Source organism: Delphinapterus leucas, chromosome 19 (genome assembly GCF_059928025.1).
Source record: "Delphinapterus leucas isolate spDelLeu-1000000601 "Yukka" chromosome 19, BTC_Dleu_Yukka2, whole genome shotgun sequence".
Lineage (NCBI taxonomy): Eukaryota > Metazoa > Chordata > Mammalia > Artiodactyla > Monodontidae > Delphinapterus > Delphinapterus leucas.
Window position 1 is genome coordinate 7,821,162 of NC_143147.1, and position 12,985 is coordinate 7,834,146.

General features: G+C 53.4%; 1 protein-coding gene across 1 annotated transcript in view; it reads left to right on the forward strand.

Annotated features, from left to right (window-relative positions):
• Positions 1 to 10,522: 10,522 nt before the first annotated feature.
• EPN2 (epsin 2) overlaps positions 10,523 to 12,985 on the forward strand; it is an 86,523-nt gene continuing 84,060 nt past the window's right edge. The window contains exon 1 of the mRNA XM_089900235.1: positions 10,523 to 12,141. The gene's annotated coding sequence lies outside the window, so the exon portion shown is untranslated. The remainder of the gene's footprint in view (positions 12,142 to 12,985) is intronic.

Below are 12,985 nucleotides of genomic sequence, written 5' to 3' on the forward strand. Positions count from 1 at the left end.
AGAGAATAGATCTTAAAAGTCTTCATCACAAGAATAAAAAAAAAAAAGGAGTTTTTTAATTAAAGAGAGAACCCTCTTGTCAGCCCAGCAGCTCAGCCTGGCTAAACCAGAAATTCTCTGTTATCCAGTGGTCAGACCACACTTTCCCCAGGAGGTCTGAACCCCTTCCAAGTCTGTCCTTCCTGGGGTACCCTCCCTCAGCACTAGGGTATCATAGGGCTCCCCTTATATGACTCTTTGATCATAGTTAATAATTCATTCTCCAGACTTCTGTTTAAACTGTGGTGTCCCGTCTCCTGATTAGACCCTGACTGCTACCCTCAGCAGATCCTGCACCGTGTGGACCTTCTTGAAAAAACTACTCAGTAATGAAATCTGACCAACCTATGAGGAATTGAAATAAAGAACTCAGAAACAGAAAAGCCATGAGAAAAGGACTGAAGGTGAGTACTGAATCTCTTGTAACACAGAACGAGAACAAAATTGGGAGATTCAGGGCTGCAGAACAGAACGTGAATATGTTATAAATGTTAACAAAGTGAAAGCAACAGAAGTTGCCAGGGTTCAGTGTAAAAAAAAAAATCCAGTCACCTTATCTTTTGTTGCAGAGAGACACTCATATTTAAAATTTAAATATATGGTTAAAAAAAAAAAAGCACTGCAATGTGTTAATGACTTTCATAAACTCTATCTTAACCATACAGGGATCCTTTTGAAGGAACTCACTTTTTTTCTCTTTCCTTTCTCCTCTCCTCCCCTCCCTCCCCCTTCTCATTTAATTTTCATTTTGGAACTCACATTTCTTATGGTTAAAAAAATGGATCGCAAATCCAGAATTTATTCAGTTTCACTGTTCTTCTTCATATTCTAAATTGCAATAAAATTAATTTTAAGACTTTTATTTTAAGAGCAGCATAGGCTGATATCATAGGAGAAAATCTAGGTGATTGTATTGTTCCAATTATATGACATTACAGAGAAGGTATCAGAAAAAGGTCAGTTGTTGACAGGGGCTCAAGGAGGGAGGGATGAATACATGGAACACAGGGGTTTTGGGGGCAGTGAAACTAATCCACATTCTATTATAATGGTGAATACATGTCATTACACATTTGTCAAAATCCACAGAAAGTACAACACAAAAAGTGAACCCTAATGTAAACTATGAACTTTATTTAATAATTACATATCAATATTGGCTCATCAATGGCAACAGAAGCACCACGCTATAATGCAAAATTTTAATAGGAAAATGGGGGAGGGGAGCGTGAGGGGATATATGAGAATTCTCTGTACTTTCTGTTAAATTTTTCTATAAACCTAAAACCACCACCCCCAATCTATCAATTAATTTAAAACTACACACACAGGACTTCCCTGGCGGTCCAGTGGTTACGACTGTGCGCTTCCACTGCCTGGGGCACGGGCTGGATCCCTGGTGGGGGAAGTTCCACATACGGTGGTGCGCCCCCCCCCAAAAAAAAAAACAAAAACATGGATCACGACCACCCCAGTCTTAATAGTCACATCTGTCCATCTATTCATTCATCCTGTAGAAGTGAGTGAAGCTGGGTAGGGAGAGCTCTATAACATACTCATGAAATATACAGTCCCACTTGTGACGATTTTCTACTGCTTATTTTCTTTGTACTTTCTAGATTGCTTGGATTTCTTTCTGTTGAGCGTGTATTACTTTTATAAAAACAAGTCATTAGTTAAAGTAAAGGAAAAATTTTAATGAATTAACGTGACATTTCTTGCACCCCTGAGTCTGTGGGCAAATATTCATATATTTATATTTGTGTATGTGTGTTTGCAGTTTAAAAAATTTGAAAGACCACAAAGCTTTATACCAATACCCTTATGCGTATTGATGAGAAATAGGATTACAGGTAGCTTTCTTTAAGTGCAGTTTCTTCTTTTTTTCTTTTTCTTTCTCTCTTTTCTTTTTTCTGCATTGTTTAATCACGTCGTTTCTCTGCTCCCACGCTATCCGTAACACACACCAGCTAAATAAAAATTCCTTAAATTATTCCAGCTCATTAAATGGCCTCCCCCAGCTCTTGCGGGAGGTCCGCAGTTCCGATCTGAGATGAAGTTGGGGGGAAAACGGGTTCAGAAACTATATGTTATAGTCACGGTATTTAACCTTTACAGGAACCCGTTTTACCGGGGGAGGGATTAAAGAGCAGCCTGGGTAGCGGAGGATCCGGGGATCGAACCCAGGTCTCCGGGCGCCGCAGCTTCTCTGCCCGGATCCCTCGGTCGGCGGCCGCGTCTGCCGTCCCGCGGCGTCTCTCGGAACTGCAGGCCGCCTTCCTGTCTGAGAAGTGAGGCGGGGTCTGGGGTCCCACGGGGGGCCGAGCCACCGGGGCGGGGCCAGGCCAGGACCGGCGGCCTTTCCCTCACGTCGTTCGTGCAACTCTCGGACTTGCACCCCACCTCCCTGAATTAATACTACTTAATAAAACTGAAAACGGTTCCACGAACAGATGACTTTTTTTTGAGGACGTCTTTTAAAATGTCAGTAAATGTATTGAAAGGGGGAACTTGCACATCGATACTCTTAAGTGGAAAATTAGTGTCGCTTTACACATAATAACAAGGAAACTACGATAAAACCAAGACAGTTATGAAATGCTGTTGGATACTGTTTCTCACAAACAGTATGAGGTGAGGGAGCCACAGGAGGACCTGGGGGAGGAGCATTCCAGGCAAAGGGAAGAGCAGGTGCAAAGGCCCTGCGGTGGGAGTGTGCCGGGGGTTTGAGGAGCAGCAAGGAGGCTGCTGGGTGAGGGGTGGGGGATGAAACCAGGAGGCGACAGGCAGGGGGATGGGGGCACATTCACTGAGAAGCTGACAAGGCTTAATCTGCAGTCCCCTCAGCTGCCCAGGTGTCCAAGGCACTGGCAGGGACCTTGCAATGAGCTCACGTAGTCACAGCTTTTGTAAAATGTGCAAGTGCCTTTCCTGGAGCTCCGCGTAGTTCACAGCAAACCATTAAAAAAGGCAATTTAAACATTTTGCAAGAAACCCAGGTTGGAGATGTAATATGTTTCCTTTGATAATATTTCATTAATTTCCTATATTTAATTCATTTTATCCTCTTAGGAAACGTTTCTACGGAAGTAGCATATGCCTACGGGAAAGGGCCCACGTCAGAAACGAGGGGCTCGAGGAGTGTCCACAGAGGCCCGGCTCCCTGCCCGCCTCCTGCTTCTGCCAGCATGTCCCCGGGGTGACCACCCTCCTCAGTCCTCACAATGCAGATTCTGCTTTCCGAAGAGCCTGTACCAGACAAGCAAGCTATCTTCATCACAACTGGTTAATGTTAATGTTAACATCTCTGCCACTCTGACTCCCCCTTCCTCCCAGGTTCCCTCGTTTTGTATTTGTAAGGTTGTATTATTTTTCATAGAGAAGGCCTCCTATATTACAGAAGCTTCAGGCCCCACAAAACCTGGCCCTGCCCTGAGGGTGGTTCACAGACCACAGTAAGACTCCAAGCGAGCTGGGAGCCCAGACAGGGTCCTGAGAGGCGGAGGGATGAGGTCCGACTTAGGGGTGAGGATCAGACTGGGGACACGGGTGGAGGACAGGAGGCAGGTGAGGAGGGCACTGCGTAGTCCAGGTGACCGGCATTGGGGGTGGGGAGGGGGCCAGGGTCAGGTTCCAGGTACCCTCTGCTGGTAGCCAATGGGATTCGCTGGTGGACCCAACGCAGGGAATGAGAGAGAGAGAGTTCTTGCCCTGAGCGATGGGCAGGACAGAGGTTTTAGAGATGGAGCAGCTGGTGGGTGGAAAGACGGGGAGCTTGTTTCCAGATGCGGGGGTGTTGGATGCATGAGCCTGGAGTCCAGGGTAGAGGCCAGGTGCGAGGATGATATTTTAGGAAATGTCAGGGCATAGCTGGTGCTTAGAGACTCTGGACTGAGGCCACCCCGGGGGGTTAGGGTAGACAGAGAAAAGGCCCAGGGTGCGCCAGGGGCACCCCGACATGAACAGACCAGCAAGAGGAGGAGGAACCAGCCGAGGAGCCCGGAGAACTGCAGGCAGTGAGGGACGCGTGTGCTACACACTGCCGTCCACGACAGCCCGAGGCGGGGACACCACTGTCCTCCCCTCCCTCTGAGGCCGACCCCGGCATGCCCCACCCGAAGCACCTCCTCCGCCACGCTCGGTCCCCCTCCTTTCTTTATAGCGCACCCTGTGAGGCTTGACTGTCGTTAGGCCCTGTCTGCGTCCTGAGGCGGTGACTTTGCTCATCCTCGGATCTGCCGAATCCCAGGGCCCAGCTCAGCACCGGCACCCCGAGGTGCCGAGGCTGCGTCCCCGGCGGGCGGAGGGCGCTGCGATCTGAGAGTCGCCGCCAGAGGGCGCGCGGAGCTGGAGCGCGGACCCCGCGGGAGAGGGCCCGAGCGTCCGCACCGGGTGGGGCGGGGAGATCCGGCCGGAGCGGGCTTCCCGGAACAGGAAGACCTTTACCAGCCTGAGGAGGGAAGCAGGATGAGGGCAGGCTTCCCAGGAGGTGACCTTTTAACTGTCCTGCAAAATGAGTGGGTGGCGGGCTGGAGCAGGGCCGGGGGTGCCGGTGGAGGGGCGGGAAGGCCCGGGAGGCCCCCCGAGACTGGGGAAGCGCGCAAATGGCGGAGCGTGGCGATCTGGGCGGACGGCAGGAGTGGCCCCCGGAGCGGATGCGTGCTCAGGCCCCAAGGGGTGGAGGCACGGGGGTAGGCGCAGCGCTTAGCCTTTCCGGTGCTCGTGGACATGGGGACATGGGTGCTCCCACGTGGGTACCCCCCTGCTGGCACCCCCCCAGGCCCCAGCTCCCCCTCCCGGGGAAGGTCTGGACAATGGGGTCCACCTCCTGCCAGGGAGCGTCCCCAGGGCCCACACAGCGCCCTCTCGCCTGCTCCGCATGGAGGGGTGATGAGGGCAGAACCGTTGCTCAGTCACAGCCTGAGGTCAGAGCCTGGAGTCCCTGCAGGTCAGAGGTCAAGGGGCTGCCTGCACGGCTGGAAGGTCTGTGGTCCCTGGGGGAGAAGCTGAGGTGACCTCATCCTGAGAGCCTGGAGAGATGGGGGAGGGGTGGCAGGGGGCCCGGCAGGGGGGCGCCTACAGTACCGGTACCGGTACCGGGCCTGCCTCACCGAGGCTGCCTCTCCCCAGGCCTGAGTCTGATCCCCTTAGAACGGGGTGTCAGGGGGTGGCCTGAAGCCCCTTCCAGGTCCTGGGTCCAAGGCCAGCAGGAAGGATTGGCTCCTTGGGTGACCCTCCCACTTTCTGCTGCAAGAGCTTCCAGGGACAGTGTCGTCAATGATAATAATAATAATAATAAGCTTTTTTTTTTGATGTTTCTATATTCCAGGAACTTTCCTAAATGATGAATATATTTATTAGATAAGTTATCCCTCAACAATACCATGACTGAAGAGCAATTTTTGGTCCCCTTTTACAGATGAAAAAACTGAGACTCTGAGAGGGAAGTGACTTGTCCAAAGCCACGCAGCTGGGATGGAGCAGTCTGGCTCCAGAGCCTCTGGGTCCCTAAGGTCACTTGAGTGACCCAGCCCCATACCACGGATAAAGAGACCCTGAACCTCGCCTGCTCTGAGCACAGAGACAAATGTGGCTCCAGACGTCTCCCCCCAGGCAGAGTGACCTGGAGGGCCCCCTTCAGCCTGGGGACTGCTCATCTGGATGTGGGCGGTCAGCCCTGGGTCAGGGGATGGTGCCCAGCTGCCTGGGTGCTGGCACTGGAAGGGCAGCTGTGGGTTAAAATCCTAACTGTACCACTCTCTGCTGTGTGATTCCAGGCAAGTCACCTAGCTGCTCTGTGCCTCAGTTTCCCCTTCTGTAGAATGGAGATGATCATAGCACCTCCTTTAGAAGATTGCTGTGAGGATTAGATAAAACAATACACATAAAGCACCTGACTGCTGGTTTTCCATGGGCTCCCCTTGGGTGCCTCTGACTCTCCTGGTTCCGGAAACTCTCACCTCACATTCAGCAGGGTGTGCAATAAACCTGGCCTCCCAGAGTCAGAGACATCATAAACCAATGTTTCTGAATCCTCCCACTGGTCCTCTGGGGTTGGTATTATTTATCAGACGCCCTCTATGAAGGAAGAAACAGAGGCACTTGCTCTGCAGCCAGAAAAAGGAATGAAGAGGGTGGCTGTGTGTAGATAGGAAGTGATCTCTCTTTTTTTTTTTTTTTTTTGGCCCTGATGCTTGGCATGTAGGATCCTAGTTCCCCGACCAGGGATCAAACCCGTGCCCCCTGCAGTGGAAGCACAGGGTCTTAACCACTGGACCGCCAGGGAAGTTCCAGGAAGTGATCTGTAAGTGATATTGTTAGATACTGTAAATTGGGGGGAAACCAAGCACAGAACCATGTGTAGTATATGCTCACATTTGAGTGAAAAAGGGGTTGGGGGATGGGAAATATAGGTAGATTTGCCTGTATGTGTATAAAATATCTTTAAAGTTTTAAACAAGGTATTGATTATCCCTAAGGAGAGGAACTGGGTGCCTGGGGTCTGTGGTGGAAAGGAAACTTCTTGCTGCACACCTATGAAATACCTAAAAGGATGTTTTTGTGTGTTATTTCCCTGAAATACGGTCAGGGAGGGGAAAATGAATACATTAATTCAGGGGTGCAAATTCCAACACCAACAAGAGCTAGACAAGAAATATGAATACATGTGAGACATTAGGGAGTGGTGGAGACTGAGGTAAACAGTCATATCCTCCCTAAAGGGGCAGCCCTGCTCAGCGTCAGCAGATTGCTGCCCTGCAGAAGTGCAGGCAGACCCAGAGTTGTCAGAGCTTCCAATTTCCAAAGAGAAATGGAAATGGGGTGGCCACTGGATGAGGAAGACGGTCAGGGCGACTAGGAGAGCACGGCCTAGGGAGTGGCCGAGCTAGAGGGAGATGGAGGGAAAGTGTGGCAGCCACCTCAGCTGACTGACCTATCTGCCGTCCCCAACACCCCCTCCCCTGCTGCCTTCCACTTAAGAGACTGGAGAGGAGAAATGACTCACCTTCCCAGTCTCCCTTGCAGTTAGGAGTGGTCATGTGACACAGTTCTGGCTGATTAGATCTAAGGAGTCGGTGGGGTGGGGGGGGTAGGGGTAGGTTGTGGAAAATTATTTCTCTTCATGATAAAAGGGACAAATGCTTTCAATTCACCCTAAACTTAACCATTCCTCTTCCTTCCTGTCTTAAATGTGAATGCAGATGCAACACCAGGTGCACTAGCAGCCATCTTGCAAACAAGAGGGAAAAGCCAAGAAATTGCAGAGTTATGAACCCTGACATCACTGGCCTGGTAAAGCAACGCCAGCCATAGCTGATCTCCAAGCTCATTGGGATGGGGGAAAATGCACTCCTATTTGTCTGAGCCACTCTGATCTGTTTTCTATTTTTTGTAGTCAAACACATGCTTAAGTTTATAGAAGATGTGTATTTGATAGAACTCAGAAGATGTGGGAAAGGGAGAGGCTAGGCAGGAGTCTGTGGAGGGTGAAGGTCAAGGGGAGAGGCTTTTTTTTTGGAGGTGGGGGAGGCCTGATCATGTTTCTATAATAACTGGCATTTACTGAAAACACACTATGTGCTCTACACAGCGATTTACACAGATCAACTTATTTCTCACTGCAGTCCTCGGAGCCAGGCCCGGCTATATCCCCACCATAGGGGAAGGAACCGCGGCTCAGAGAAGCAAAGCAGCTTGTCCAGCCGTACGGCTACAGGAGATGCAACAGGATTTGAACTCAGGTAGAAGCTGTCCAGCCCAGGATGGACTCTGACTCCTCCACCCGCCCCTCTTGAGGCCTCAGTCTCCGTGTGAAATGGGGCCCGCCGGGAGCTTGCCATTCTGTGGTCCCGGTGGGGGCGGAGATGTACCAGCGCGAGGAGCTGGCCTCTGCTGGCCCAGCAGGCCAGGGCTCAGCCACGCAACCACCAACCCTTCCACCTCCGTGTCTGGTCCCTCCCTGCTGGTGGGATGAAGGGGCTGGGGCTGAGGCAGCCCTGACGGGGCGGGGCGGTGCCTGGAGGGCGCAGCCTGGGCCTCTGGGCTTCAGTTTCCTCTTGTCTGTGACGGGCACCGAACAACACGCCCGCAACATGCCTGCGGCTGCTTGGAAGGCTCGCAGTGATCTAAGCCTGGCTGGCGTGGAGGGAGGGTGTGGACCTCCCCGGCCACCCCCTCTTGGGGCCCCAGGTCGGCCCCAGGCATTTCCGGGCAGCCTCAGGAAATACCAGCACACACACACACACACACACACACACACACACACACACACACACACACACACACACACACACCCCAACGCTGTCGGCGGGCCTGACGCCACCACCGACCTCCCCGCCCCTCCCCCACCTCCTTCCGGCCGTGGGCCTTGCTCACTTCTCCACTCTGGGCAGTGCCTGGCCACCCGCGCCACCTCCTACACAGTCTGCGCCTCCTCCCTCCTCTCCCACCAGCTCTCTCTTCCTCGCTTGGAGAAGGGGGCATGGGGGGCAGGCTGGGTTCCCGGTAACTGGGTGGCAATGCCTGACAGGCTAGGCGACTGTGATTTGGAAAATGGAAAAAGTTTCGGGGGATTCTGAAAACCTAGAAAAGGAATCACGGAAGCAATCAGGGAAGGCTGCCTGGAGAAGGTGACATTTAAGTCTGGTCCTGGGAGACCAAGCCATTGACCAAGGACAGGTGTTTAAGACAGTAATTCATTTATTTGATGAGCATTTATTGAGCACTTGCTGTATGCCAGTCCCTGTGCTAGGCCCTGAGTTCTGGCAGGAGGCAAGATAAGTTTGTGCTCTCATGGGGTTTGCAGTGGGGGAGTCAGAGGCTGCGAAGGGGTAAGCACTACCTCACAACCTGGGCTCAGAGCTACTGAGGGAGGGTAGGTGAGGGGAGGCGAAAGGTGCCAAGCTAGTCTGAGGAGGGTGGCCAGTGGGGGCTTACCCCCCCGTCGCTCAAGGGCATTGCACGACTGACGAGGAAACAGCAAGTGCAGAGGCTGAAAGTCAAGAGGTTGCAGGAGGCTCGGCTGCCGGACAGTGGACTAGGTCAGGAGGCCGCTGAGGACAGGGCAGGGAAGTGACTGGCCCGAGGTCACAAGTGCTGGAACGCAGGGACGTGAGCTCAACCGCAGGAGTGTCCGTAACTTTTTAAAGCGGGCCTGCAGCAGCACAGCCTCTGGAACAGCGGCCAGCCTTCCTTGGTAAGGCTGCCGGGCCACCTGGGGCAGGTGCTGATGGAGGGGACAGCTAACTGCCGGGAGGAGACGCTCCCTGAGAGAGGCAGCAGCGGAAGTCGCCGTGGGATGGTGGAGGCTGTGGTGGCTGTGATGTGGTTTCTCTGCAGCCCCTGTGGTAACAGCCCGGGTGCTGTGCCTGCCCTCCTGTGGCTTCTGCGCCCACACACAGCCCTCGCTGGGGCTCCCTTTGTTTCCTGGAGCTCGGACTGGGGCTGGGAGCCGAGCCGGGACCCTTCTCAGTCCCAGGAGACCTCCCACTCTTTATCTCCTGGGTAGCTGCGGCCTCCTTTATAGAAGAGGAAACTTGGGTTCAGAGAGGGATGGTGGCTGGTCCAGGACCACACAGCAAAGGGCTATGTCAGGCACCCACAGCTGTGGGCTCCTGCCTTTCCCTGTCTCATTTCCCCACGCCCCTAAAGGTGATTCCTGGGGTCACATCCAAACGAACAGCTTCCATTTGAATCCTTGTTCTAGCTGGGCTTCTGGGGCACCAAATGCAGACATTTGGTCAGTGAGTCTTCGAACGTGATTGAACGTGAGCACAGTTCCCATGCACACAGGACAGGCTCTAAATGCTATTTACAGCCCCCATTTGTGCAGGGAGTGGGTAAGGACACAGACTCTGGGTTCCAAGCCCCGGGCTGCCGCCTCTTAGCTGTGTCACTTCGCTTTCCTGTGCCTCAGTTTCCTCATTGGTGAAATGTGATCATGAGGGTGACTTCCAATTGGATCGGTGTGAAGGTTAAAGGAGATAACAGGGAAGTGCTTAGGAGAGGCGCCCGCCGTGGTGGTGTCCATGTGGGTGTGCAGTGGTCCCGCCCAGAGGAGGTGGCCTCCCAGACCTGCTCCATCCTTGCAGTCGCCCTGTCAGGCAGTGCTTCACACTTCACTTCACAGATGGGAGACTCGCAGGGTGGGCTTGGAGGTCGCCCAGAGTCTCCCAGCTGGTGAGCGGTGGTGTCGGGACCGGAACCCAGGCCAGGCTGGCTCAGACAGCCCTGGAGTTCCCCCGTGGACAGGGCAGGCTGTGACTCAAGTCTGCAGGAACGTGGGCAGGCGTGTAGGGTAAGCGGGCTTCGGGGTTGGAGGTGAGGAGGGGGCCCCATTTTAGCGGCCGGGGAAGCCCGCTGGGGAGACGGACTGAGGGGATGGAGCGCGGGGCGTCCGGGTGTGTGGGGAAGGGCATTCCTGGCAAAGGGAACAGTGAACAGTGAGGGGAGAATGGGGCGGGGGCAGGGTGGGCAAGGCCTTCTAGCCGCGGTGGGGCGGAGCTGTGGATTTGATTCTAAGTGTGCTGCAAAGTCCTTGGAGGGCTTGGGAGGGGTGACGCTATTCGGTCTCCCCAGCAGCCCTGCCAGCAAGGCACGGCAGCCCCGTCCCCGAATTGCGCTGAGGAAGCTGAGGCTCTGAGGGTCCCTGTGTGCTGCCTTGGTCTGGGGTCACCAGCACAGAGCGGCGGCTGGACTCTGGCTCCCAAAACTGCCCTTTGTGCGGGGTGCCGGGTGCGGCTACAAGTGCCCCCCACCCCCTGACCACAGTCGGATACCCCTGGGCTTGCGGAGTGCCTTCCCCCAGGGACGGCCTGTCTTCCATCGTTTACTCTCAACAAACATACTCGGACATTATGCTCCATCTGAGCATAATTATGCCCGAACTGTGCAGGGGGAGGAGACACAGGTAAGAAAGGCCAGTCCCAGCTCCCCCTCTCCAAGAAGCAGCTGGACCACAGGGTGCAGAACCTACACTGTCACCGTCCAGGAGGCAGGTGCCAGGATGCCTGTGGCATCCAGGAAGGCTCCCAGGGCAGGGTGACCACTGGATCTTAAAAGCCTATGGGCACTCAGCCAGGCTGACTTCTAGAAGGATCCCAAAAGGTGGAGAGGGGGCTCCAGGCAGAGGGAACAGCACACACGGATGCTCAGAGGCCAGCAAATGCAGGCCATCTGGGGAACCCCGGGTGATGGGTGGGTCTGCAGTGCAGGATTGGGGGAGCCGTGCCCACCGAGGAGCCTGGAGAGGGCAGCCCCTCCCGTCCCCTGGAGCTCAGTATCCTCGTCCACCCAGTGTGGAGCACAGGGAAGCAGAGAGACCAGGGATGGGGAGAGGCCTGGGAGGGCCCAGGCTGGTTGGCAGGTCCCAGCTGGCCACTTGTCCCTCCCACCCTTGTCTGGGTGTGTGGGCAGCTCACAACCGGCACTCAGATGAGGAGAACGAAGATGCAATTTTCTCATCTTTCCGTTCAGTACCTCTTAGGCACATTTGCAAAAATTGATAACAGAGTTGCTTTATGTACCCGCCTTTTTTTTTTCTTATAAGAAATTAAAGAAAAAAGTGGAAGGAAGGAAAGAAGGAAGGGAGGGAGGGAGGAAAGGAGGGGAGGAAGAAAATACGGAAGAGAAAGAAGCAGAAGGAAGAAAAGGATTGGGAGAATTTTTTTTTTTTTGGCCTTTTTCTGGTCCAAGTGGCCCCTATATTTGCATTGTCTCACCCTTTGGAGTCACTGGCCTCCTGCCCTCTTTTTTGGGACCCCTCTGTCCTGGCCTTTTAACTGCTGTGTCTGTGTCAGCCTCTCCACAGCCTGGCAGCCCTGGCACAAGCCTGCTTCAGCCCCAGCCCCAGCTTCACTAGGAGGAGCTCAGAAAAGGACGGTTGCATGAATGAGCAGAGGTGAGCCGTGTTCCCAGGTCTCTGGATAGACTGGTAGATCCAGACACTCCACTCCATCAGCCCTGGCCCAGGGCCCCTTCCTGAGCCAAGGCCAGCCCCCTTGGCATTCTTCCAGCAATGCTGAGCCCTGAGCGGATGCGGACCCACTCTGCATGTGGCCCCGGACTAAGTGCTTTCTCCATCATCTCAGTACCGTGAAGCAGGTATGATCGGGCACCACATTGCATTGAGTTGCCCTGTGTTCTTAGTCTCCTCAAGTCTGTCGTCTTAGTCTTTCTTGTGTTTCACACAGTGGCAGTTTTGAAAAGTACTGGCCGGGTATTTGTAGAATGTGTGCATGCATTTTTTAAGGATTATTTTAAAAGATGTTTATTAAATAAAAAAATAATAATGAAGAAAGAGAGAGGAACAAAGAGAAAAAGAGATGTGAAAAGAAAGAGAAAGGAAGGAAGGAAGGAGAGAAGGAAGAGAGGGTGAGAATAGGTGAAAGAAGAGAAAAAGGAATGAAAGACTGAGGTTTCTGTCAAAAGAAAACTTTGCTTGAGGCAACAGTGGAGATGTCCTTTAAGAAAGCTAGGATGACTCCAGCCTGACTCAACAGCTCTTTTTTCTGGGCTGGTCTGAACTGGTCTGAACAATTAAGAATTGTGTCTGTGAGGTGACAGAGAGGGCTCCTTGCAGCTCCAGCTTTTATGGTTCCTGGTGCCCACAATCTCAGAAGCAGAGAGGGCCACTTTTCTGATGGTTTTAGCTAAAATCCTGGGGATGGCTCTTATTGGCTGGGCTTGGGTCACCTGCCCAGCCCTGAACCAATGACTATGGCCATGGAGATGCGAATTCTCATTGGCCAGCCAGGGATACGCCTGCCCCTGACTGCTAATGGAGAAGGCCGCTCTCAGCAGCTGCAGAGTTAGCAGAAGTACACGAGACCAGGCTCCTTCCGGCCGTTCTCTCCCGACTCACCCCCTGCTGCTTTCTTCTGTGCATCCTGCGGTCCAGCTAAATCGCACCACTGGTCCATGATTCCTGCCGCTTGGTCCTTTGCTC